Below are 25,291 nucleotides of genomic sequence, written 5' to 3' on the forward strand. Positions count from 1 at the left end.
ACCATTGTTTCAGTATGCACAAGGAGAGGGGGTTCACAGCACAACCTAAACGAGCTCTAGAGACAGGCCAGAGCCGTGACTATCAGCACGGACAACACGGACGGGCATGAAATACTAAGGCTGTTGATGCAGCCACCAAGAAGCCTGTGTGCAAACACAGGTCACTATCAACACCTCCCCTCCTGGGAGCCTGTGCAGCTTGACACTGCCAGTGTCCCATGATCCAGGGACAACTTCGCTGGGAGAACACACAGTGCACCTCAGGCCGGTGCAATGTCATGATGGCCTCTGCCACCACAGGCTTGCTCCACATTCTGTACCCCTACTTCCCACAGCATGAGTGAGCCAGAGCCCCCTAATCAGTTCCTACTTTAACCCTGTCTTGTCTGGGTGGGAACAGATACTCTCAGGTGACCTACACACAGAGGCAGGGCCAAATCCAAAGCTGAATCCCTGGAGCTGTGTAAACAAAGAAGAGAAAGGGAAATTTCTCCATGCAGCCTCAGGAGGAGCGGATTAAATATCCACAATCAACGTGATGTACACTGCATATCTGGAATACCTGAATAGACCAAGAATCATCCCAAAATTGAGGTGGTGGACCTTGGAAGCAACTGTAGACATGGGGTTTGCTTTCTGCATCTAATTTGTTTCTGGTTTTATGTTTATTTTATTTTAGTATTTAGAGCTTATTATCATTGATAAATTTGTTTATAGATTTGGTTGCTCTCTTCCTTTTTTCTTAACATGCATTTTTTTTCCTTTTTCACTTTTTGTGAGTGTGTATGTGTATGCTTCTTTCCGTGATTGTGTCTGTACAGCTTTGCTTTTACCATTTATTTTTTGTATATCTTTATTGGAGTATAATTGCATTACAATGGTGTGTTAGTTTCTGTTTATAACAAAGTGAATCAGTTATACATATACATATGTTCCCATATCTCTTCCCTCTTGCATGTCCCTCCCTCCCACCCTCCCTATCCCACCCCTCTAGGTGGTCACAAAGCACCGAGCTGATCGTCCTGTGCTATGCAGCTGCTTCCCACTAGCTATCTATTTTACGTTTGGTAGGGTATATATGTCCATGCCACTCTCTCACTTTCTCACAGACTACCCTTCCCCTTCCCCATATGCTCAAGTCCATTCTCTAGTAGGTCTGCATCTTTATTCCTGTCTTATCCATAGGTTTTTCATGACATTTTTTTTCTTAGATTCAATATATATGTGTTGGCATACAGTATATGTCTTTCTCTTTCTGACTTACTTCACTCTCTATGACAGACTCTAGGTCCATCCACCTCCCTACAAATAACTCAATTTCATTTCTTTTTATAGCTGAGTAATATTCCATTGTATATATGTGTCACATCTTCTTTATCCATTCATCTGAAGATGGAAAATTAGGTTGCTTCCATCTCCTGGCTACTGTAAATAGAGATGCAATGAACATTTTGGTACATGACTCTGTTTGAATTATGGTTTTCTCAGGGTATATGTCCAGTAGTGGCATTGCTGGGCCATATGGTAGTTCTATTTATAGCTTTTAAGGAACCTCCATACAGTTCTCCATAGTGGCTGTACCAATTCACATTCCCACCAACAGTGCAAGAGTGTTCCCTTTTCTCCACACCCTCTACAGCATTTATTGTTTCTAAATTTTTTGATGATGGCCATTCTGATCAGTGTGAGACGATGTCTCAGTGTAGGTTTGATTTGCATTTCTCTAATGATTAATGATGTTGAGCATTCTTTCATGTGTTTATTGGCAATCTATAAATCTTCATTGGAGAAATGTCTATTTACATCTTCTGCCCATTTTTTGGATTGGGTTTTTGTTTTTTTGTTATTGAGCTGCATGAGCTGCTTATAAATTTTGGAGATTAATCCTTTGTCAGTTGCTTCATTTGCAAATATTTTCTCCCATTCTGAGGGTTGTCTTTTGGTCTTGTTTATGGTTTCATTTGCTGTGCAAAAGCTTTTATGTTTCATTATGTCCCATTTGTTTAACTTCTCTTTTATTTCCATTTCTCTAGGAGGTGGGTCAAAAAAGATCTTGTTGTGATGTATGTCATAGACAGTTCTGTCTATGTTTTCCTCTAGAGATTGACAGTTTCTGGCCTTATATTTAGGTCTTTAATCCACTTTGAGCTTATTTTTGTGTAAGGTGTTAGGGAGTGATCTAATCTCATACTTTTACATGTACCTGTCCAGTTTTCCCAGCACCATTTATTGAACAGGCTGTCCTTTCTCCACTGTACATTCCTGCCTCCTTTATCAAAGATAAGGTGACCATATGTGTGTGGGTTTATCTCTGGGCTTTCTATCCTGTTTCATTGATCTATATTTCTGATTTTGTGCCAGTACCATACTGTCTTGATTACTGTAGCTTTGTAGTATAATCTGACGTCAGGGAGCCTGATTCCTCCAGCTCCATTTTTCATTCTCAAGATTGCTTTGGCTCTTTGGGGTCTTTTGTTTTTCCATACAAAATGTGATATTTTTTGTTGTAGTTCTTTGAAAAACGCCAGTGGTAGTTTGATAGGCATTGCATTGAATCTGTACATTGCTTTGGGTAGTAGAATCGTTTTCACACTGTTGATTCTTCCAATCCAAGAACATGGTATATCTCTCCATCTAACTGTATCATCTTTAATTTCTTTCATCAGTGTCTTATCATTTTCTGCATACAGGTATTTTGTCTGCTTAGGTAGGTTTATTCCTAGATATTTTATTCTTCTTGTTGTAATGATAAATGGGAGTGTTTCCTTAATTTCAATTTTAGATTTTTCATCATTAGTGTATAGGAATACCAGAAATTTCTGTGCATTAATTTTGTATCCTGCTACTTTACCAAATTCATTGATTAGCTCTAGTAGGTTTCTGGTAACATCTTTAGGATTCTCTATGTATAGGATCATGTCATCTGCAAACAGTGACAGCTTTACTTCTTCTTTTCCAATTTGGATTCCTTTCATTTCCTTTTCTTCTCTGATTGCTGTGGCTAAAACTTCCAAAACTAAGTTGAATAAGAGTGGTGAGAGTGGGCAGACTTGTCTTGTTCCTGATCTTAGTGGAAACGGTTTCAGTTTTTCACCATTAAGGACCATGTTGGCTGTGGGTTTGCCATATATGGCCTTTATTATGTTGAGGAAAGTTCCCTCTATGCCTACTTTCTGCAGGGTTTTTATCATAAATGGGTGTTGAATTTTGTTGAAAGCTTTCTCTGCATCTGTAGAGATGATCATATAGTTTTGCTACTTCAAATTGTTAATATGGTGTATCACATTGATTGATTTGCATATATTGAAGAATCCTTGCATTCCTGGAATAAACCCCACTTGATCATGGTGTATGATCCTTTTAATGTGCTGTTGGATTCTGTTTGCTAGTATTTTGTTGAGGATTTTTGCATCTATGTTCATCAGTGATATTGGCCTGTAGTTTTCTCTCTTTGTGACATCCTTGTCTGGTTTTGGTACCAGGTGGTGGTTGCCTCGTAGAATGAGTTTGGGAGTGTTCCTCCCTCTGCTATATTTTGGAAGAGTTTGAGAAGGATGGGTGTTAGCTCTTCTCTAAATGTTTGATAGAATTTGCCTGTGAAACCATCTGGTCCTGGGCTATTGTTTGTTGGAAGATTTTTAATCACAATTTCAATTTCAGTGCTTGTGATTGGTCTGTTCATATTTCCTATTTCGTCCTGGTTCAGTGTTGGCAGGTTGTGCGCTTCTAAGAATTTGACCATTTCTTCCAGATTGTCCATTTTATTGGCATAGAGTTGCTTTTAGTAATCTCTCATGATCTTTTGTATTTCTGCAGTGTCAGTTGTTACTTCTCTTTTTCATTTCTAATTCTATTGATTTCAGTCTTCTCACTTTTTTTCTTGATGAGCCTTGCTAATGGTTTCTCAATTTTTGTTTTTATCTTCACAAAGAACAAGCTTTTAATTTTATTGATCTTTGCTATTGTTTCCTTCATTTCTTTTTCATTTATTTCTGATCTGATCATTGTGATTTCTTTCCTTCTGCTAACTTTGGGGTTTCTTTGTTCTTCTTTCTCTAATTGCTTTAGGTGCAAGGTTTCATTGTTTATTCAAGATGTTTCCTGTTTCTTAAGGTAGGATTGTATTGCTATAAACTTCCCTCTTAGAACTGCTTTTTCTGCATCCCATAGGTTTTGGGTCATCTTGTCTCCATTGTCATTCTTTTCTAGGTATTTTTTGATTTCCTCCTTGATTTCTTCAGTGATCACTTCATTATTAAATAATTTATTGTTTAGCCTCCATGTGTTTGTATTTTTTAAAGATCTTTTCCTGTAATTTATATCTAGTTTCATAGCATTGTGGTCAGAAAAGATACTTAATACAATTTCAATTTTATTAAACTTACCAAGGCTTAATTTGTGAACCAAGATATGATCTATTCTGGAGAATGTTCCATGAGCACTTGAAAAAAAGGGGCGTTCTGTTGTTTTTGGATGGAATGTCCTATAAATATAATTAAGTCCATCTTATTTAATATATCATTTAAAGCTAGTGTTTCCTTATTTATTTTCATTTTGGATGATCTGTCTGTTGCTGAAAGTGGGGTGTTAAAGTCCCCTACTCTGTTACTGTTGATTTCCCCTTTTATGGCTGTTAGTATTTGCCTTATGTATTGAGGTGCTCCTATGTTGGGTGCGTAAATATTTACAATTGTTATATCTTCTTCTTGGATCGATCCCTTGATCATTATGTAGTGTCCTTCTTTGTCTCTTCTAATAGTCTTTATTTTAAAGTCTATTTTGTCTGATATGAGAATTGCTACTCCAGCTTTCTTTTGATTTCCATTTGCCTGGAATATCTTTTTCCACCCCCTTACTTTCAGTCTGTATGTGTCTCTAGGTCTGAAGTGGGTCTCTTCTAGACAGCATTTATATGGGTCTTGTTTTTGTATCCATTCAGCCAATCTGTGTCTTTTGGTGGGAGCATTTAGTCCATTTACATTTAAGGTAATTATTGATATGTATGTTCCTATTCCCATTTCCTTAATTGTTTTGGGTTCATTATTGTAAGTATATTCTTTCTGTTGTGTTTCTTGCCTAGAGAAGTTCCTTTAGCATTTGTTGTAAAGCTGGTTTGGTGGTGCTGAACTCTCTCAGGTTTTGCTTGTCAGTAAAGCTGTTAATTTCTCCATCAAATCTGAATGAGATCCTTGCTTTGTAGAGTAATCTTGGGTGTAGGTTCTTCCCTTTCATCACATTACATATAACCTGCTCTCCCTTCTGTCTTTCAGAGTTTCTGCTGATAGATCAGCTGTTAACCTTATGAGGATTCCCTTGTGTGTTATTTTTGTCTTCCCCTTGCTTCTTTTAATATGTTTTCTTTGTATTTAATTCTTTTTCATTTTGATTAATATGTGTCTTGTCATGTTCCTCCTTGGGTTTATCCTGTATTAGACTCTCTGTGCTTCCTGGACTTTATTAACTATTTCGTTTCGCATATTAGGGAAGTTTTCAACTATAATCTCTTCAAATATTTTCTCATTCCCTTTCTTTTTCTCTTCTTCTTCTGGGACCCCTATAATTCAAATGTTGGTGCATTTAATTTTGTCCCAGAGGTCTCTGAGATTGTTCTCAGTTCTGTTCAGTAATTTTTCTTTATTCTGCTCTGCATTAGTTATTTTCATTATTTTTTATTCCAGGTCACTTATCCATTCTTCTGCCTCATTCTGCTATCGGTCGCTTCTAGAGTATTTTTAATTTCATTTATTTTGTTGTTCATCATTGTTTGTTTCATCTTTAGTTCTTCTTGGTCCTTGTTAAATGTTTCTTACATTTTCTCTATTCTATTTCCAAGATTTTGGATCACCTTTACTATCATTATTCTGAATTATTTTTCAGGTGGACTGCCTATTTCCTCGTCATTTGTTAGGTCTGGTGTGTTTATTTCTTGCTCCTTCATCTTCTGTGTGTTTTTCTGTCTGCTCATTTTGCTTATCTTACTGTGTTTGGGGTCTCGTTTTTCAGGCTTCAGGTTCATAGTTACTGTTGTTTTTGGTGTCTTTCCCCAGTGGCTAAAGTTGGTTCAGTGGGTTGTCTAGGCTTCCTGGTGGAGGAGATTAGTGCCTGTGTTCCAGTTGATGAGGCTGGATCTTGTCTTTCTGGTGGGCAAGTCCATGTCTGGTGGTGTGTTTGGGGAGTCTGTGGCCTTATTATGGTTTTAGGCAGCCTCTCTGCTAATGGGTGGGGTTGTGTTCCAGTCTTTCTAGTTGTTTGGCATAGGGTGTCCAGCACTGTAGCTTGCTGTTCGTTGAGTGAAACTGGGTGTTGCTTTTGAGATGGAGATCTCTGGAAGATTTTCCCTGTTTGATATTATGTAGAACTGGGAGGTCTCTTGTTGAGCAGTGTCCTGAATTTGGCTCTTCTACCTCAGAGGCACAGAAATGACTCCTGGCTACAGCACCAAGAGCCTTTCATCTGCACAGCTCACAATAAAAGGGAGAAAATGTAGAAAACAAGCAAGCAAGCAAGCAAGCAAGCAAGAAAGAAAGAAAGAAAGAAAGAAGAGGATAAAATAAAATAACATAAAATAAAGTTATTAAAATAAAAAATAATTTTTAAGAAATAGTTTTTTTTTAAAGTAACAAACAAACAAACAAAAATGGATGGATAGAACCCTAGGACAAATGGTGAAAGCAAAGCTATACAGACAAAATCTCACACAGAAGCATACACATACACACTCACAAAAAGAGGAAAAGGGGAAAAAATAATAAATCTTGCTCTCAAAGCCCACCTGCTCAATTTGGGATGATTTGTTGTCTATTCAGATATTGCACTGATGCAGGTTACATCAAGTTGATTGTGGAGATTTAATCCATTGCTTCTGCGGCTGCTGGGAGAAATTTCCCTTTCTCTTCTTTGTTTGCACAGCTCCCAGGGCTCAGCTTTGGATTTGGCCCTGCCTGTGCGTGTAGGTCACTGGAGGGCGACTGTTCTTCGCTCAGACAGGACGGGGTTAAAGGAGCAGCTGATCCAGGGGCTCTGGCTCACTCAGGCCAGGGAGAAGGAGGTTTACGGTGCACGGGGAGAGCCTGAGGTGGCAGAGGTCGGCAGGACGTTCCACCAGCCTGAGGCATGCAGTGCATTCTCCGAGGGAAGTTGTCCCTGTATCCCAGGATCCTGGCAGTGGCAGGCTGCACAGGCCCCCCTGAAGAGAGGTGTGGATAGTGTCCTGTGCTCACACACAGGCTTCTTGTTGGCAGCAGCAGCAGCCTTAGCATCTCCTGCCCATCTCTGGTGTCCACGCTCTTAGCCATGGCTCACGCCAATCTCTGGAGCTCTTTAAGCAGTTCTCTTAATCCCCTCTTCTCGCGCACCAAGAAACAAAGAGGGAACAAAAAGTCTCATGCCTCTTTGGCAGGTCCAGACTTTTCCCTTGGAAACCTCCCAGCTAGCTGTGGTGTACTAACCCCTTCAGACTGTGTTCATGCTGCCAGTCCTCTCCCTGGGATCTGACCGAAGTCCAAGCCTCAGCTCCCAGTCCCCAACGACCCCAGCAGGTGAGCAGACAAGCCTCTCGGGCTGGTGAGTGGAGGTCAAGCTGATCCTCTGTGCGAGAATCTCTCCATTTTGCCCTCCACACCCCTGTTGCTGTGCTCTCCTCCATGGTTCTGAAGGTTCCCCCCTCTGCCACTCACAGTCTCTGCCCACTAAGGGGCTTCCTAGTGTATGGAAACCTTTCCTACTTCAAAGCTCCCTCCCACTGGTGCAGGTCCCATCCCTATTCTTTTGTCTCTGTTTATTCTTTTTTTCTTTTGCCCTACCCAGGTACGTGGGGAGTTTCTTGCTTTTGTGAGGTCTGACGTCTTCTGCCAGTGTTCAGTGGGTGTTCTGTAGGAGTTGTTCCATGTGTAGACGTATTTCTGATGTATGTGTGGGGAGGAAGATTATCTCCACGTCTTACTCTTCCTCCATCTTCTCCCTCTCCTCCCCTGTTTTTACCATTTGTCCTAGGTTTCTGTCTGTCCTTTTTTTTCTTTTTCTTTCAGTATGGTTTTTAGTGTTTGTTTTCATTGGTGTATTTGTTTTCTGGCTTGGTTGCTCTCTTCTTTCTTTCTTTTACTACTTTTTACTTGTATTTTTAATAATTAAAACATTCTTTATTTTAATAATTTTTTTATTTTATTTTATTTTATTTTATATTTCTTTATTTCTCCCTTTTCTTCTGAGACATTTGGATGACAGGGTATTGGTGCTGCAGCTGGGTGTCAGACCTGTGCCTCAGAGGTGGGAGAGCAAAGTTCAGGACATTGGTCCACCAGAGACCTCCCAGCTCCATGCAATATCAAACAGTGAAATCTCCGAGAGATCTCAATCTCAACCCTAAGACCCAGCTCCAATCAACGACCAGCAAGCTACAGTGCTGTACACCCTATGCAAAACAACTAGCAAGACAGGAACACAACCCCACCCATTAGCAGAGAGGATGCCTAAAATAATAATGAGGTCACAGACACTCCAAAACACACCACAGGACACAGTCCTGCCCACAAAAAAGGCAGGCTCCAGCCTAATCCACCACAACATAGGCACCAGTCCCCTCCACCAGGAAGCCAACACAATACACTGAACCAAACTTAGCCACTGGGGGCAGGAACCAGAAACAACAGGAACTATAAACCTGAAGCCTATGAAAAGGAGACCCCAAAAACAGGAAGTTAAGCAAAATGTGAAAACAAAGAAACACACAGCAGACGAAGGAGCAGAGAAAAACTCTTCAGACCAAACAAAGGAAGTGGAAATAAGCAGTCAGCCTGAAAAAGAATTCAGAGTAATGATAGTAAAAGTGATTGAAAATCTTGGAAATAGAGTGGAGTAAATAAAAGAAATGTTTAAGAAGGACTTAAAAGAACTAAAGAGCAAACAAACGATGATGAACAACATAATAAATAAGCTAATAATTCTCTAGATGCAATCAATAGTAGAAAAAGAGAGGCAGAAGAACGGATAAGTGACCTGGAAGATAAAATAGTCGAAATAACTACTGCAGAGCAGAATAAAGAAAAAAACAATAATAAGAATTGAGGACAGTCTCAGAGACCTCTGGGACAACATTAAAAACACCAACAGTCAAATAATACCGGTTCCAGAAGAAGAAGAGGAAAGGAAAGGGGATGAGAAAATATTTGAGGAGACTATAGTTGAAAACTTCCCTAACATGAAAAGGAAATAGTCAACCAAGTCCAGGAAGCACAGAGAGTCCTATACAGGATATATCCAAGGAGAAATATGCCAAGGCACATATTAATGAAACTACCAAAAGTTAAATACAAATATATATATATATATATATATATATATATATATATATATATATATGTATATATTTAAAAGAGCAAAGGAAAAAAAATAACATACAAAGGAATTCCCATAAGGATAACAGCTGATTTTTCTGCAGAAACTCTGCAAGTCAGAAGGGAGTGGCAGGACATATTTAAAGTGATGAAAGGGAAAAACTTACAAATAAGGTTACACTACTCAGCAAGGATTTCATTCAGATTTGATGGAGAAATTAAAACTTTAGAAGCAAGCAAATGGTAAGAGAATTCAGCACCACTAAAGAAGTTTTACAACAAATGCTAAAGAAACTTCTCTAGGCAGAAACACAAGAGAAGGGAAAGAACTACAATAACAAGCACAAAACAATTAAGAAAATGGTAATAGGAACATACATATCGATAACTACCTTAATTGTAAATGGATTAAGTGCTCCCACCAAAAGACATAGACTGGCTGAATGAATACAAAAACAAGACCTGTACATATGCTGTCTACAAGAGACCCACTTCAGACCTAGGGACACATACAGAATGAAAGTGAGGGGACGGAAAAAGTCACTCCATGCAAATGGAAATAAAAAGCAAACTGTAGTAGAAATTGTCATATCAGGCAAAATAGGCTGTAAAATAAAGATTTTTTACAATTTTTACAAGAAACAAAGACTACATAAAACTACAAAAACTACATAATGATCAAGGGATCAATCCAAGAAAAAGATATAACAATTGTAAATATTTATGCACCCAATATAGGAACATCTAAAAACATAAGGCAAATGCCAGCAACCATAGAAGGGGAAATCGACAGTAACACACTCATAGTAGGGAACTTTAACACCCTACTTTCACCAATGCACAGATCATCCAAAATGAAAATAAATAAGGAAACACAAGCTTTAAATGACACATTAAACTACATGGACTTAATTGATATTTATAGGACATTCCATCCAAAAATGACAAAGTATACTTTATTCTCAAGTGCTCATGGAACATTCTCCAGGATAGATCATATCTTGGGTCACAACTCAAGCATTGGTAATTTTAAGAAAATGGAAATTGTATCAGGTATTTTTCCTGACCACAATGCTATGAGACTAGATATCAATTACAGGAAAAATCTGTTAAAAAAAAAAAACACATAGAGGCTAAACAATATGCAACTAAATAACAAAGAGATTACTGAAGAATTCAAAGAGGAAATCAAAAAAATACCTAGAAGCAAATGACAAAGAAAACATGATGACCCAAAACCTATGAGATTCAGCAAAAGCTCATCTAAGAGGGAAGTTTACAGCAATACAATCCTACCTCAAGAAACAAGAAATATCTCAAATAAACAACCTAAACTTATACCTAAGCCAATTAGAGAAGGAAGAACAAAAAAACACCAAAGTTAGCAGAAGGAAATAAGTCATAAAATCAGATCAGAATTAAATAGAGGGAAATGAAGGAAACAACAGCAAAGATCAATACAATTAAAAGCTGGTTCTCTGAGAAGATAAACAAAATTGATAACCCATTAGCCAGACTCATCAACAAAAGTGGGAGAAGACTCAAATCAATAGAACTAGAAATGAAAGAGGAGGAGTAACAACTGTCATTGCAGAATACAAAGGATCCTGAGAGATTATGACAAGCAAATCTATGTGAATAAATTGGACAATATGTAAGATATGGACAAATTCTTAGACAAGCACAACCTTCCGAGACTGAACTAGGAAGAAATAGAAAACATAACACACCAATCATAAGCACTGAAATTGAGACTGTGATTAAAAATTTTCCAACAAGCCAAAGCCCAAGACCAGATGGCTTCACAGGAAAATTCTATCAAATATTTAGAGAAGAGCTAACACCTATCCTTCTCAAACTCTTCCAAAGTATAGCAGGGGTAGGAAGACTCCAAAACTCATTCTATGAGGCCACCATCACTCTGATACCAAAACGAGACAGAGATATCACAAAGAAAGAAAACTACAGGTCAATATCACTGATGAACATAAATGCAAAAATCCTCAACAAAATACTAGCAAACAGAATCCAGCAGCACAATAAAGGATCATACACCATGATCAAGTGGGGTTTCTCCCAGTAATGCAAGGATTCTTCAATGTACACCAATGAATTAATGTGATAAACTATATTAACAAATTGAAAGACAAACAATATGATCATCTCAATAGATGCAGAAAAACCTTTCAACAACTTCCACAGCCAGTTATGAGAAAAGCCCTCCAGAAAGTAGGCATAGAGGGAACTTACCTCAATGTAATAAAGGCCATATATGACAAACCCACAACCAACATCATTCTCAGTGGTGAAAAACTGAAATGATTTCCTTTAAGATAAGGAGCAAGACAAGGTTATCCACTCTCACAACTATTATTCAACATAGTTTTGGAAGTTTTAGCCACAGCAATCAGAAAGAAACAACAAATTGAAAAATCCCAGTTGGAAAAGAAGTAAAGATGTCACTGTTTGCAAATGACATGATACTATACATAGAGAATCCTAAAGATGCCACCAGAAGATTACTGGAGCTCATCAATGAATTTGGTAAATCTGTAGGATACAAAATTAATGCCCAGAAAGGTCTTGCATTCCTAAACACTAATGATGAATAATCTGAAAGAGATATTAAGGAAACACTTCAATTTACCATTGCAACAAAAAGAATAAAATACCTTGGAAAAAAACTACTTAAGGAGGCAAAAGACCTGTATGCATAAAAGTATAAGACACTGATGAAAGAAATCAAAGATGATACAAATAGATGGAGAGATATTCCATGTTCTTGGATTGGAAGAATCAACATTGTGAAAAGGACTCTACTACCCAAAGCAATCTACAGATTCAATGCAATCCCTGTCAAACTACCACTGGCATTTTTCACAGAACTAGAACAAAAAATTTCACAATTTGTATGGAAACACAAAAGACCCTGAATAGCCAAAGCAATCTTGAGATAGAAAACCTGAGCTGGAGGAATCAGGCTCCTGGACTTCAGATTATACTACAAACTACAATAATCAAGACAGTATGGTACTGGCACAAAAACATAATTATAGATCAATGGAACAGGATAGAAAGCCTAGAGATAAACCCATGCATATATGGTCACCTTATTTTTGATAAAGGAGGCAAGAATATACAATGGATAAAAGACAGCATCTTCAGTAAGTGGTGCTGGGAAAACTGGACAGCTACATGTAAAAGAATTAAATTAGAGCACTCCCTAACACCATACACAAAAATAAACTCAAAATGGATTAAAGACCTAAATGTAAGGCCACACACTATAAAACTCTTAGAGGAAAACACAGGCAGAGCACTCTATGTCATAAATCACAGAAGATCCTTTGACCCACCTTTTAGAGAAATGGAAATTAAAAAATAAATAAACAAATGGTACCTACTGAAAGTTAAAATCTTTTTCACAGCAAAGGAAACCATAAACAAGACCAAAAGGCGACCCTCAGAATGGGAGAAAATATTTCCTAATGAAGGAATTGACAAAGATAATTCTCCAAAATTTACAAGCAGCTCATGCAGCTCATTAGCAGAAAAACAAAAAAAAAATCCAAAAATGGGCAGAAGACCTAAATAGACATTTCTCCAAAGAAGATATACAGATTGCCATCAAACACATGAAAGGATGCTCAACATCACTAATCATTAGAGAAATGTAAATCAAAACTATGATGAGGTATCACCTCACACCAGTCAGAATGGCTATCAAAAAAATGTCTACAAACATTAAGTGCAAGAGAGTGTTTGGAGAAAAAGGAACCCTCTTACACTGTTTCTGGGAATGTAAATTGATACAGCCACTATGGAGGACAGTATGGAGGTTCCTTAAAAATCTAAAAATAGAACTACCATACACTCCAGCAATCCCACTACTGAGCATATACCCTGAGAAAACCATAATTCAAAAAGAGTCATGTACTACAATGTTCAGTGCAGTTCTATTTACAATAGCCAGGACATGGAAGAAACCTATGTGTCCATCAACAGATGAATGGATAAAGAAGATGTGGCACATATATAAAATAGAATATTACTCAACCATAAAAAGAAACGAAATTGAGTCATTTGTAGTGAGGTGTATGGACCTAGAGTCTGTCATACAGAGTGAAGTAAGTCAGATAGAGAAAAACAAATACCATATGCTAACACATACATAAGGAATCTTAAAAAATATATTTCTTAAGAACCTAGGCGCAGGACAGAAATAAAGATGCAGACAAAGAATGGATTTGAGGACACGGGGAGGGTGAACAGTAAGCTGGGACGAAGTGAGAGAGTGTCATGGACATATATACACTACCAAATGTAAAATAGATAGCTAGTGGAAGAAGCCACATAGCACAGGGAAATCAGCTCAGTGCTTTGTGACCACCTAGAGGGGTGGGAGAGGGAGTGTGGGAGGGAGACCCAAGAGGGAGCAGATATGGGGATATATGTATATGTATAGCTGATTCACTTTGTTATAAAGCAGAAACTAACAAAAATATTTGGAAACTTGGAAAAATTGTATATGTATTTGAAATTAAAAAAAGAAAAGGAAAGAAAAATTTATTCATCTCCTGATCTATGGTGTCCCAGTTTAAACTACCACCATCACTTTCCTTGACTAATGTCAATAACCTCCTAATTGGTCTCCATGCATTCATCTTGGCTCCATTTAATCCATTTCCTACTTAGCAGCCAGTGATCTTCTTAAATTATAATCAAACCATTAACCTGCTCAAAACACTTAAGCCTTTTCCCATTTCACTTATAATAAACCCCAAATTTCTTATCATGGTCTGCCCAGCCATGCATGATCTAACCTCTATTTCTTCAACTTATCATTAGCTACTCTTCCTTGTTCCATCTATGGTGAAACCATGCTGAACTTCTTTCAGTTTTCTGAATTTCCCATGATCTTTCTTTCTCAAGGCAGAAAGAAAAATATGTACTATCCTTTCTGCTGAAACACTTTTTATCTTGTTCTTCACATAGGTATTTATTTTTACTCATTCTTAATATCTGAGTGTATATGTTAGGTCTTCAGAAAGTCCACTCTTGGTCTTTCTGCCCTTCACTTCTTTCTTTCATTGTACTTATCAAATTTATACTTAAAAATTATTTCAGCTTTTCTACATTTTTCTGTCTTTCCCACTGGAATGTGAGCTCCATAAGGTTGGGAAACACGTATAATTTTGTTCTCTGTTGCATTACTATCACCTAACAGAAGGCCTAACACAGGGTTCAATAAATATTTGTTGAGCAAAGAGATTAAAATTCAGATGGTATCATTTGGCACATTTTTACCTTTGTCAATAAGGTCAAGGTCTCTTAAGGGATATTAATAAAACCAAACAAACAATATTTGTAAGTTCTCAACATCCTGAATTTATGAAATTAAAAATTATCCCTCCAAAGAAATGTTAGGACTCTTTAGAATAAATTAGGATGACTCTCCAAAAATTTGGGTAGTCTTAATAAAGTGTAATGTAACTTTAAGAAGAAATCTACTGATGATGTGTTAAATATAAATAAGAGCAACTTTCCAGAAATAAAGCTAATATGTAATTTTTGAATTGTGCTCTATAGGAACGTAAGGCAAATTTTATCTGCAATTCAAAGAATGTTCCTCAATTTCCACATTAACTACCATTCTTTTATATGCACAACATACTTATTTCATTTCTCAGAATATAATCTATTGTTTATTTTTTAAATGTTAAAAGTCTTAATAGTGTTATATTCATCAAAAGAGTGGGAACCTATTTGACTTTAGTTTTCCTTGACCTTGAAATTCTCCATATCTTTCTGCCATTCCTTACTTTTTTTCTTTCTTCTTTACTTTCATCCTTTCTTCCTATTTCCATTCTGGAAATTCTTCATCCTCTTTATATTTTCTAAGGCCATATCTGTTTAAAGAGAATGGTGGGCACCTTGGTGGATACTGGATTGAAGGAGTAATTAAGAAGTTGCCAAGCATTATTATGATACACACTATCAGAGGGCTCCATTTATTCTCCCCAAAGGACCTCCTTTAGATATTTCAATATGCCTCACACACTTCATTTTCTTTTCTTGCCTTTTCTCTGATTCACATGTCCCTAGATCCTTTGTATCATGGTCTCTCTAAATTATAGAGTTATTTTTACCACCTGAGTCCTCCTGGATCATGTATTTTTTGCATTCCATTTGGAAAATCTGATCCAACGCCCTTCAATTGATCAGTTGTTCCTGTAGCTACTTAGGTTAGGTACCACCTTAGAGTCTTTTAGCTTCAGCTATGTCCAGAATCCTGAGCCAGTTGTTTCTCCCTAGTAATAGCCGCAGCAACAAGTACTGCATAAGCTCAGACTGACTGCATTCAAACTCTCAACCCACATTTATGATTATGACCTTGACTGAACCTGTGCCTCCCATCTGTGGGCTTCAGCTTCAGTGATGAATGAGATGAAGGAATCATACTTGGCTCTGAAAAGTCTCAAGTCTGACATGTGTTGTATATCCTCTTGATGAGTGTTTGATCAATAGAATATAGTAACCTGAGGGTCAGTTCTCCCTCCTCCAACCTAAGGACTTGCTGACTTGAAATGATGTAACAGTTACCTGGGCCTGGGAAGACTATCTTGCAAAATGGAACGTTTTGATGCTTTGTTTGATAAAAAGCAGATCAGCCATGTCAGTCACTGCATACTGGCTCTCTCCTTCCCTCATCATTTCCCTTTTTCCTCTTCCTGTTTCTTTGGAATTTTTCTCACTCATAATGAAATAACACAATTGATTCATTAATTTTTGTATCAAATTCTACTACCCAGGGAGCTCAGGTAAGACAGAGATTCCTTCTATTGGTACATCCATTATCTCATATTCATTCACTAAGCACCCTCTCCAACAGCTCTGCTTGTGGTCTATGAAAATGTGGCAAGAGACACAAAGCTCAAATGTCAGAATGATGGTTCCATCATCAACAGTGCACCCAAGGAAATTGTTCTTGATCAGGTATTTTATCCTTTTAGTAGACGTGAATATTATGCCAAAATCTGAATGAGGACCTTCAAAGGTAGGCTGTAAATCACCCCTAGAATTCTTGTTACAGAGAGTGTGTTCTATGTGTTACAATATCTATTTGATGTCTTCTTCTATAAAATCTTCTTAGACTATCCTTACCTATACCAAATAATCTCTCTCTCTTCTGAAAACTTGTTAGTCCCAAGTTCAACTGTAGGAAGAAATTATACAGTAAAAAATACATTAAAAATAAATACAGTTTTTAATTAATTCATTCAATACAGTTTTTTTCTTCTTCCTATATATCAGGCAGTCTTCTAGGTATTGAGAATGTAGGGTTGATTGAAATAATCACAGTTTGTATTCTCACTGAAACTGTAGTCTAGTGAAAAGAAGGGTGCTGTACTCCAAAAATATAAAATACCTTAAAATCTTCTCAGGTTTAAATTCCTCACTTCACAGCATTTTAATGTGTACTCTCTTCCTTTCTTTTCCAGTTGTATCTGATGCAGATATTACAAACATATCTTTTGCTGGATTATTTAAAAAATAAGACAAAGAAGCCAAGCAGATCACCATATCTAGAAACGTTTTTACAATCCTCAGGGAGAAATGGAATTTTGTCTGATCCATCACACATTTGGGAAGGGAAAATGAGATTGAATTTATAATTTTTTTTGTACCAGAGGACTAACTTAAAAATGAAAGTGGGTTATAATATGGTATGATACCATGGAGATTGGGACAAAAGGTAAATGTAGTTTAGAACATTTGTACCTATTACCTGAAGAAAGGGAGCCCCAAACATCACCAGACAACTTTATATACCTGGACATTGAATGAAAGTTTTGCTTCCATTCAGCTTTCCTTTCTTCTTCCATTAATTCAAAACTTCAAATGCATTAAGTTACATTTCATTCACAAATTGGGTGAGATGTTAAACTAGGGAGATGGCATCTGAGACACTCCAGGTTGTTAGACTTGTCACAGTCAATATAAGCCAGACCTCTCTCACATGTGCTAAAATACTCTACTCATAAAATATGGAAAATCTTCTACCCACACATATCTCCTGATGAGGGTTTTCATGGTGAAATTCAGCCACAGTAAAGACACAGATAGCTAATAACACTTAGTCAAAATTAAAATATTGGTGTCAGGGAAAGAACACAAGCATAGCACATATTTCCCAGGCATTTCTAATCACTTAATATACTCATATCTATCCCCTTGAACCAAAGGCCTTCCTTTGTCATAATATAATTGATGTAATTTTTATAATATTATGAAAATGAGAAAGCTGATAAATTAAGCTTTTAAAAAACTCATCTCACTTTATCATTTTATTTAGTGAAATAAATGTATTTCAAAAATTTATATAGCCTTTGAAAGTCCTTAAAATACAAAATGTTTAATATAGTTCTTTCCCCACAAAACAGTGATACTTAAATATTTTTATGTAAAAAATAAAGTAACTGATAAGTGAAACAAAATGGGGACCAACAGACATTATCATTATAATCATAAATTATTAAAATAATGAACAATATATAGAAAAATGGTATTTTTTATCTATGAGTTGTGGTGTTGTGTTTGTGAGTGCACATTTAAGAAATGCAACCTCGGGCTTCCCTGGTGGTGCAGTGGTTGAGAGTCCGCCTGCTGATGCAGGGGACGCAGGTTTGTGCCCTGGTCTGGGAGGATCCCACATGCCGCAGAGCGGCTGGGCCTGTGAGCCGTGGCCACTGAGCCTGTGCGTCCAGAGCCTGTGCTCCACAGTGGGAGAGGCCACAACAGTGAGAGGCCCGCATACTGCAAAAAAAAAAAAAAGAAATGCAACCTCAAGTGCTAAGACAGAGAATCAGATTAAATCTATGGATTGCAAATATGAGCTTAGAATGGGAATAAAAATGAACCTCTTTTTTGGTTTGAGAGCATCAATAAATGTGATTTACAATAAGTGCATTAAATGATTATTAGTTTCAGGGGGTAACATTAAAGTGGAAAAGTATCATCTAATTTGAAGTAATCAGAAATGTAAATTTAGGAAAAGAGTGATCCACTGGTCTATCCAGAATTAGACCTCAGTAGATAAAAGTTCAGCATGTCTTTGACTCTATACAAAATTGAACTCTGGCTTAGATTAAAATAAAGTTTATGTTTTTCATACCAAACATACTACAAGGTACAGAGAGGTCACTGTACTTTGAAAAATGAAAACAGGCTGAGTTTCTTGGGATTGCTACAAATATCAAAATGCAGAATCCACCTTTCCCTACTCCAATCTGTAAGACACAGATCAGCATGGGCTTCCAGGATACACAATGCAAAAGTGTGCTTAATGCTTAAGCATACATGCCACTAAATGTAGCCTCCTGAGAAATTGAAAAAAAAAAAAAAAAGAAGAAGGCTTGTGTTTAGAATTATCTACTGTTATATAGGAAAACTGGACATCTGTGTCCAAAGGAAAGAATCATTCAGTCAATAGGTTATTGAACCAAATGTAAGAAATGGAAATAAAAGAGATTTGGAGCTATGGCAATAGTACAAATATAAACAAAGAATTAAGAGAGGGGTCAAACATATTAAGATGATGAGTTCAGCAAGCCCTTAACTCTAGACAAGGATCTAGAAGGATAATTGACTCCCAATTTAGGAATAAACTTTGAGAGCAAATGTAAAACTAGGATTCCTATTACCATTCCAATAAAAAACTCAGATTAAAAACATTGGATCTGACATAGAGAAAGATAAGTTGTCTAAATTATTTGTTCCATTATTTAGAAGAGTGAGTAAGATACATTTATTAAGCCAATATTTATTCAGCACTTACTATGGCCTAGGTAGTCTTCTAGGTAATTGAAGACCTGTATATTGGAAACTATAAGACACTAATGAAAGAAATTGAAGACACAAAGAAATGAAAAGATATTCTGTGTTCATGGATTGGAAGAACGAATATTGTCAAAATGTTTGTACAACTTAAAGTGATCTATAGAGTCGATATAATCTCTATCACAATTCCAGTGTTATTTTTTACAGAAATAGAAAGCAATCTAAAAATCTATATATGGAACCTCAAAAGAGCCCAGATACCCAAAGTAATCCTGAGAAAGAAGAATGAATCTGGAGGTATCACACTTCCTGATTGAAAAACTTTTACAAAACTGCAGTAATCAGAACAGTAGGATATGGGCATAAGCACAAACCTGTGCATATATGTTCAACTAACTTTTGACAAAGAAACCAAGAATATATAATGGTGAAAGAATGTTGTTTTTTTTTTTCAATAAATGGTTCTGGGAAAACTGGATACTTATGTGCAAAATAACTGAAGTCCTACCTTACATCATACACAAAAAATAAACTCAAAATGGAGTAAAAGTTTGACTCCAAGACCTGAAACTATAAGTCTCCTAGAAGAAAACAAAGGAAAGAAAGTCCTTGACACTGGATTGACTGGATTGGTCTTGGCAATGCTTTTTTCTTTTTTCTTTTTTTGGATTTGACACTAAAAGGCAAGGCAACAAAAGCAAGAGGAACAAGTAGAACTACAAGAAATTAAAAAGATTCAGCACGGCAAAGAAAACCATCAAGAAATCATAATTTATAGAATGGGGGAAAATATTTGCAGATCACATATCTGATGAGGGGTTAATATTCAAAATATACCAGAAATTCATATTGAAGAATTCAGTAACTAGAAAAAGAAATAATCCAAGTAAAAATGGGCAAAGGACTTGAATCCATGTTTTTCAAAGAAGATATACGAATGGCCAGCAGGTACATAAAACGATATTCAACATCACTAATCATCAGGGAAATGCAAATCTAAATCACAATGGGATATCACCTCTTACATTTTAGAGTGTCTATGGTCAAAAAGACAAGAAATAACAAATGATAGCAAAGATGTGGAGAAAAGGAAACCCTGTACACTGTAGGTGGGAATGTAAAAACTGGTAAGTCACTATGGAAAACAGTATGGATTTCCTTAAGAAATTAAAAATAGAACTACCATATGATCCAGCAATACCACTCCTGGGTATTCATACATAGGCAGTCACTATCTCAAATAGATATCTGTACTTCATGTTCATTGCAGGATTACTCACAATAGCCAAGGAATGGAAACCACAAAAGTGTTTCCACTGACTGATAAAGTGTGGTGTATACAAACAATTGAATATTATTCAGCCTTACAAAAAGAAATCCTGCCACGCAACAACATGGACAAACATGGGAGGCAATATGCTAAGTTAAATTAGTTAGACAGAGAAAAACAAATGCTGCACTGTATCACTGATGTGTGGAATTTAAAAACAGCAACAAAAACGTCTAAACATAAAAACAGGGTAATATGGTGGTTGTCTGAGACTCTGTGGGTGAGAGGAATAGGAAGAGGCTGGTAAAAAAGGTACAAATTTCTTTCAGTTACAAGATCAATAAATATTGATGTGTAACATGGTGACTATAGATTATAATATATAGGTGATATATTTGATACCTTGTTGTATAATTGAAATTTGCTAAAACTTAAATGTTCTCACCAAAAAGAAAATAATAATAATAATAAAGAGAGAGAAAAAAAGAAGAAAAATATGGAAAGTGATGTGTTCATTAACTCAATGGTGGGAATACTTTCTCAAAGTATACAAATCATCACATTGTATACTTTATATATACTACAATTTTATTTCTCAATAAAGCTGAAAAAAATTAACACAATAACTATGTTACATAGTATATTAGAAGGTAAAGAATGTTAATGTTTCTAAAAAGTATTATACAGTGAGAGTTCACCTTAATTACTCCCTCCCTGTTAGCTACTGTTAACAGCTTTGGTTTCTGAGACACAAAACAGGGGCAGAGTTTCTAATTCCTTTCCTAGTCAATCACAAAACCATTGCACCTGCGTCTAAAGCATACTTGGAGGGCTTTGGGCAGCCCGACAGAATTACTTCACTCTTTTGGTGATCTCATTTTAATAATGTCTTCTTTACTAGTTTTCCCACTCCCTTATTCTAAACTTTTAAAATTTCTCCAAACCCCAGGGACTCTTTGGATCTACAATGTGCATTGGTCGGAGCTCAGTGGTGGTTAATTGAGGAGGAGGATGAGGAGACAGGGCTGCTTACTATTATCTCCTGTCACTGCTGGGTCTTGGAGGAAAGGAAGGCCATGTGGCTGACAGGTTTAAGAAGACCAAGCACACAAGACTCAAACTGGCAGGACCTCAGTGACCTGCCTTCTTATCCAATATCTATTCGTGGCTGGAATAATTAAAACCCAAGAGAGAGCCAGCAGGATGGATAATAGGACTTGGTAATGACCCTCTTTGTTTCAACAAATTCATATAGCAGTTCCTGAATTTTAAAAAGTGTTTGCAAATCGATTTGTTAGCTGATAAAATGTGAATAGTAATTAGTTTATAATAAAAAGGCCCATTTCCATGCTGGCTGGTGTGATGGGCTGGGGGAGGGATAATAGAATTTGTGAGGTCAAGCTCACTTAGCTAAATCTTCTATTAGACCTCCTCAGCAGCGTTAATAAAGCTAATCTTACCAGAAGGACAAGATCAGAGCTCCAGATTTTACCACTAATGTTCATTTTGGGGCAAAAATATTTTCTCTCCAACCTTTCTTATTTCCTATTCCATAGAACAACACATTAGGTCACGAATACATCAGTGAAAATTTCTTTGTCCTATCCTTTTCCTTCACAATTAGAATGCCCCAAGAGTTCTACTTTGACACAGAAACAAGTTTCTAGGATGCTGCTGGGAAATGCAGCCAATAATAATGATAATAAGTATTACAAATGATTTAGTTTTTCTAATTAACCAAGCACTGTAATAATACCTAAATAGATGTTATCCTGTTAAAAGCTCACAATGACCTTTTAAGGTATATGTTATGCCAATTTTAAAGGTTGAAAAAAATGAGGCTGAACTTGGTCAAATTTCTACAGATAAGTAGTGTGAGAGTCAGAATTTGAACCAAAGCAGACTGACTCCAAAGTTTGTGCTGCTTCTATATTATTGTGCTGTATCTTTGTAATAAAAAGTGCTTGAATTCTGAGTGAACTTATCTATACTTAAGTAAAACTTAAGAACACATTCTGAATAATAACAGACCCTCATGGGGTTATATCATTTGAACGTTCATAAAAATGCTATGGTGATTTCTAAAGGGTGATTAGCCATACACTCTGAAGGAAAATCCATACATATTTCATTAAACAATTATCTTAAACATAAGTACATATCATAAATTGTGATTGTAACACAAAACGGTTGTTCCAATAAACCACTGGGATCTAGGAAACTGGCAGTGGCTCCTAGGAAGAAAACGCTGTGCCTGGCAAAAGTATTGTGTCCAGGAGATGTGGCAGTGACCAGTGGAATTTATGTTACTCCACAATATCCATAGAGCTCAGAGAAGGAATTTGATACCCAGTCATCATGTGAGAGCATAGTGGAAGTTTCAGTGGTCCCTCTGTGCGCCACATGGTACACAGAAGCAATGGCAGCAGTGGTGGTGTGGATTTGAAGACACAGAATAACCGAGTGGTAGTTGAGAAGTAGTTGTGAGCACATGTGAGTACTGTGGTAGCTTCCAGAAGTACCTAGAGTGGTAGAATTCAAGGTTCTGCCTTCTGAGTAGGTATGGTGGAGAGCCACTGAAAACCTGATGCCACTAACGTTATTGCATTTGTCATCACAGTCTGGTGAGACAAGGAAATGACAGATTGCCTATAATTTACACAGTCAATGACATCAGGTTCTTATATCCATGTACAAAAGGCAGCACCAATCAGGAGAATAGGGCACTTAGTTCCCCTCCACACTGTTAAATATTGCCACTTTCATCCTCCTTTTATTGTGTTTTTATTTCTGATTACCCACTTTTTCTCTAAGCTTTTTCTTTTAAAGATATATCATTTTCAATCACTCTGTGATCAACTGCTCCTGTCTGTGGTGATTTGAATATTTCTGCTCTGATTAATTTATAATATAATGTACATCAAGGGGCAGCATTATTTTCAAGTTTGTAGAGAGAAGAACAATACTCCCCATATATACCTCCATTTTGGTTTCTCCCCATGAAGGCAAATATATCTGACATCATCTGAGGAGCACTGGAGAGTCTGTGCTCAGTTCTTCAGACCCCTCATAGAGATTTCTCTCTTAGATAAAAGTTGCAATGTGAAATGACTTCATTCATTCATATGGCTCCTTGCCATTGGGACGGAGAATTATCCTCTCCTGTCTTTCCTTTATGACCTTCTAAAATTTCCATTGGGTGAAAGCGTTGCTTGGTTTCCCCAAAAGTGAAAATACCCACACTGTGAATGATACTTTGACTTTTAAGTGATATTGATGAGAAGGTGGCTCATATTTCTTTTACCTGACAGTTCGGTTTCTGGATCTTTTATTTCAAACTGGTCAATTGGAATGACTGAGCCACAAATCAGCTTGCTCACTGTTAGGGAGCACTAAATTTTTGTTTTGTTTATTTTCTTTTTGGCTGCACTGCTTCTTTGTTGCTGTGCGCGGCTTTCTCTAGTTGTGGCAAACGGGGTACACTCTTCGTTGGGGTTCATGGGCTTCTCATTGTGGTGGCTTCTCTTGTTGCCAAGCACGGGCTCTAGGTGCATGGGCTTCAGTAGTTGTGGTGCATGGGCTTAGTTGCTCTGTGGCATGTGAGATCTTCTCGGACTAGGGCTCGAACCTGTGTTCCTGCCGTGCATTGGTAGGCGGACTCTTAACCACTGCACCACCAGGGAAGCCCAGGGAACATTAAGATTATCTCAAAGTACCCAGTGTAGTGGTAGTCACATGATAGTTTTGAAGTAAATGCCTATTGATGAGCTGACTGGGAGAAAGGCCCTAAAAGAATCCCTGCTGACATGACTTCTTGGTATAACAAGGACAACATAATAATATTTTATATTCATGGAGCACTTTCAAGTAAAACACCTTCTTAATTATTCACAACAGTGTGTGATATAATAGGACAAGTATCATTAGTCCAATTTCATAGAAAAAGAGAAAAGAATCTAAATTTTACCCAGAATGACAACAGTAACAACACTAGCATTTTGTCCAACACAATGCATAGCGTGTAGAGTTTGGTTAATTTCAGTTTAAAAAATATACATTTTCCTTTTATAGACTTTCCTGGTTTGAAAATAAGTTGTACATTCTAAAAAAAATGGTAAAGTCCGAAAAAAAAATGGGGAGATTAACAGTGAAATCTCCATAGAAACAGGTAGAAATATTTAATATAGATAATTATGCAAACAAGGTTTTCATATCCTAAGTTTTAATAAAATTAAGTTTAACAAAATCTCTAGGGACCAAGCCTTAAGGAGTTTATCAAGATGAGCATTCAACTGAGGAAAATTGAGCTTAAAGCTAAATTGATTTAAGGGTGAAAAACGCAGTGCCTATCAGGGATCTATTGGAAAGAGATGGAATTATTTTTGGAAAAAAAATAGAACATCTGCACACATTTGAAAAAGTTCAAGGTTTTTTTTTTTTTTTTTTTTTAAGCTTGGAGATAAACTGCAACCATGCTAATAAAATGGGCCAGATTGTAGCACAAATGAAGAGAGAGAGACAAAAATGTATATCTATTTTCTTCAACATAGGAATGTTTTACACTGAGGACTCAAGTGTAAGATAGGAACGTTTTTACTGGATCCAGGTCAAACTTGGTGATGAGGTCAGCTATACTTGTGTGTCTCTTTCTGTGTGGACATGGTTGGAAAAAAGAAGATTGTTTTATATTAGTATTTATTGCTAGAAAATAATTTAAATCTCCTTTCTGACAGACCCTTGAACCTTTTGAAATTTCATGTAAAATTGGGAATATGTGAAATTTTCTATTTAGCTCTCCAACAGACCAACAAACAGTGGTTTAACTTTGAATGAAAATGTTTGAATGGAT

This window comes from Mesoplodon mirus (assembly GCF_964341445.2).
Source record: "Mesoplodon mirus genome assembly, chromosome: 13".
NCBI classification, from domain to species: Eukaryota; Metazoa; Chordata; class Mammalia; order Artiodactyla; family Ziphiidae; genus Mesoplodon; species Mesoplodon mirus.